The 4,038-nt window shown below is 47.0% G+C and overlaps 1 protein-coding gene across 1 annotated transcript in view; it reads left to right on the forward strand.

The window, feature by feature from the left end:
- The first annotated feature begins 793 nt into the window (after positions 1-793).
- The window catches only part of LOC144125151 (excitatory amino acid transporter 2-like), an 86,718-nt gene continuing 83,473 nt past the window's right edge, over positions 794-4,038 (forward strand). The window contains exon 1 of the mRNA XM_077658277.1: positions 794-1,104. The gene's annotated coding sequence lies outside the window, so the exon portion shown is untranslated. The remainder of the gene's footprint in view (positions 1,105-4,038) is intronic.

Below are 4,038 nucleotides of genomic sequence, written 5' to 3' on the forward strand. Positions count from 1 at the left end.
AAGTTATGGGCCGGCTACGGATATCACAGGCAACAGAAACAGCAAAAGTATTTTCGTAGGTTGACCGCACAGTATAACTAATTAGATCCGATGGGTTTGGTGTTTATTCGTACGCCTGCGTTATCTTTGTTCGCGACATCCACACATTCGGGTGCATGGCGCGCAAGTCTTCCACCTACAGGTACTTCCGTGGGGTTGGGTGCATGCTCGCTGTGCGCTCGCTCCATTCACTGAGCTTTACTGCCAATGTTCGTTCTTTCTTTTCTTCTTTAAATTCTTATTTTCTCTCGCTCTCCGTCTCTTTCTTTAATTTTCCCCCGTATTTCACTTTCTTTTTTCACTGTTTTTTTCACTCTATCTTGGGGCTATTTATCTTGGCACTCGGAAGAGTATTTCGTCACCACCGTGCACCCCCTTTCGCGCACTTCTGCAACCCCGACGTTACGCTGCCGCGAGTCTTTCAGCGTCGCGTTCACGCTTTTTTTCGGTGATCTCACTCACGCCCTCGCCGCTCTCCCATTTCTCCGTGTTCTCTCACCCTTTCTCATTTCTAAAACTTACGAGCTCGACACGACGCTCGACCGACCGCCAGGCAGGCTCGGCAGCGCTTAGTGTTCCCCGAGTGACATCGCTCGCGATAGGCGCACCGACGCGCCCTCGGGACTGCGCTGCTGGCGACGATGAGATGGTGGCGGCAGCGGTGTTCAGAAATCCCTCCTCCCCCTCGTCCGCATCCTTCTTTCCCCCCGCGCCAGCCCCCAACCTGGACCCCTGAGGGCATGCTGCTATTCTGAGTCGCCCCCAGCCCCGAACAGGCGCCTGTTTTTTGCTCCCTACCGACAACGTCTCTCGCAGCGCACGCAGCTAGCACCACCGTCGCCACTCGGCATTCAACCTTACTACGTGCCTGCGCGGTGCCAAGAGAGACCGTTCGCTCCCCGCCACGATTGCTTCCCGGCACAGCACCGCCGTCGTTTCCGAGTCGACGCCGGGCGCCAATCTGCCGCCGCGAATGGAAGGCCGCGGCCTGGGGCTCAGCTCGCGCCTCTTCAACCAGTTCATCCTGCTCAAACGCACCTCTTACGACCCCATCCTCCGGTTGAGGTAAATGCCGCCTCTCGTTCCTCCTGCCTCTCTAGACGGTGTTTGCGGAGTGGGGGAGTAAACTCGCTGCTCCTTTACCACCAAAACTTGGCACCGACTGGCCCGGCAAAGCGGGCCAATGGCACGGGGTGCAGTGAAGCCTGGCCGAACAGCAAGCTTATTGGAACCACAAACGTAAAGCGCTTGCGCATGAATGAATGGGGAAAAAAAGGTTTAACTATGTACAAACGGTGACAAAAGAAGGTGCGCGGAAATTTTTCACGCGTATTTTAATGAGGTCACTTGAGAACTTTTTCAACCAGGTATAAAGGAAACTTCACGCAACCGCAAATTCACAAACTCGAGGTTCGAACGCATTGTGTTTTACGTCTTAAAATATTCCTTCAACATAAAAAAAAAACTTGTCGCGAGGATTACTGTGCGATCCTAAATATTTTTTGGATTGTTTGCCGATTTTCTAACTATACCATGGTTCTGACTTTCTTCGAAGTCTTGTCTAATTCAATTTGATATTTATTTAAGCTGGAAAACATTCCTGAAGGGCACGTCAACAAACGACAAAACGGATAGCTTAATGTGCCTGGAAGTGAATAAATTCAAGCATGGCCAATTTATTTTCACATTACGGTTTTCACATTAAGGTTTCACATTAAGGTTTTCTGGGCATAAGAAACAGCGTCATCTCTTGAACGCCGGTAGCCAAGACCGCGAAACTCAATGGGGATATCTTAAAACTTGTAATTTTTAGAAAACTAGACTGTCCCGAAAGATTATGCGCGAACTATACTATGCCACCTATATACAATATACTATGGCCGCTTCTTGCTCCTCGCTGCAAAATCTGACCTATGGAATGCTTCTTAACCTCACATCAACTATTCCCGACAACCGTAGAAAATCTATACGATGTAAGGAACACTCGGAATTCCCGCGGTTTTTCTGCGCGTTCAGCGCCACACAACAGGCCGTGACAGCCATGGAAACTAGAACCGTTTGCCCGTATTCCCCGGGTTTGCGCGGGGGAGTGTGCCGTGCTCTGTACCGTACTGAACGGTGACGAAAGCAGATCCGTGCCGAGCAAAAGTGGAAATGAGACGCTCAAAGTGCTTAAATGCAGCGCATCAGAAGTATTGCACGCAGTCGAAATAATCGCCTCTTCGAAATGGCTCTAGAGGACTTATTTTCTTTTTGCGCGCGACGTTCCTTTGAAGAAACGTTGCCTTAAATGACTGCACAGATATTAGCCTAAGCTACTCACTTCTAGAGCTCAGGCTTATGCTTTACATTGCCTCACTGCTGCCACCCCTGGAATCACTCGTGGCAGATATCGATGTCATAAAAGCGGAAGAATAGCTTGAGGGAACAGTCATCGCAGAATAAAGCCATAGGCTTGTTTCCTTTAATCGCTTTTACTTGGAGCAACTTCTGTTGAAGCCTTCGCTTCCAAATGACGGCTCAGTGCGAAAGGCAGGTACGTTGATTAAGCTAATACCTTAAAGGACATTTATGGCAAAGTTTTGTTAAATAAACAAGAGTTAAACGGCGAATAAACTATCCGGAAATACGGCTATTGAAGTTCTTAACTCTAGCAGAGTGTTGTGTGCGTTTCAGAGCCGCTGCTGTCAGGAAAGGCGATAAATAACCATTGTCAATTGGATTTGTCTTTTCAGGGCAGCTCCCGCTCAGATTATTTCTACACCAATGTTTCAACCCAGATTAACTGAACATATCTAACTGCTCTACTATTTTAGCAAGCATATTCAATTAAAAACCTTACTCTTATAACTATACGAAAGGTTTCATTAAAGTCAACCATAATGAAGCCACTTAAATCAGGCACCACTTTATGTTACTTGTCGCTATTGTTTCCTTGTTCGGAGTATTAACCCGTGAACGAGGTACGCCAGGCAGTTAGTGGCTGAACGCGCGCAATTCTAGCAGGCCAGGTCCTCAGAATAGGCTCAGGTTGGGCACTTCACCAAGAGCGCTTCGAAAATGACGATCGTAGGGCCAGCTACGTACTACAAAATCAGCCATTTTGAACATCCTGCCTCCTGCGCCATTGGGTACTTGCGTAAGCCAATGGACTAGCATCTTAAACGGTGACTAACACGCAGTATTTGAATTTAGGAACGTTTCGAAACGTATGGTTTACCTTGGCAGTCCTAACGCGCTCTCTGAAAGGTGCAACGGCCGAAAGGACATCGTTGAAAACAACTGGCTTCTACATCGCAACAACAGATTGATCGCGGTAAAGCGAATTTAACTCGTATTCGTCATTAGGTTCCATGAGGATTATATATCACTACCGGATACTGATTATCGCTCGGCAACGCACTTAGCCGAAGCCGATGCACCAAGGAATGAAATCAGTTCTCAATTTTCTTCCCAGCCTCCGCGCAGAAAACATAAAGCGCTCTCATGGACGGGTGAACTGAACACCCTGAATAATAATAATAATAATAATAATAATAATAATAATAATAATAATAATAATAATAATAATAATAATAATAATAATAATAATAATAATAATAATAATAATAATAATAATAATAATTGGTTTTTGGAGAACGGAAATGGCGCAGTATATGTCGCATATAACGTTGGACACCTGAACCGCGCCGTAAGGGAAGGAATAAAGGAGGAAGTGAAAGAAGAAAGGAAGAAAGAGTTGCCGTAGTGGAGGGCTCCGGAATAATTTCGACCACCTGGGGATATTTAACGTACACTGACATCGCACAGCACACTGGCGCCATAGCGTTTTGCCTCCATAAAAACGCACCCGCCGCGGTCGGATTCGAACCCGGGAACTCCGGATCAGTAGCCGAGCGCCTAACCACTGAGCCACCGCGGCGGGTAAAAAAGAAGTTTCAATTCCCTTTTTGGCCCGGTTGGTTGTTTGTTATATATTACTGCTGGTAGCAGTTTATG

This window comes from Amblyomma americanum, chromosome 3 (assembly GCF_052857255.1).
Source record: "Amblyomma americanum isolate KBUSLIRL-KWMA chromosome 3, ASM5285725v1, whole genome shotgun sequence".
Lineage (NCBI taxonomy): Eukaryota > Metazoa > Arthropoda > Arachnida > Ixodida > Ixodidae > Amblyomma > Amblyomma americanum.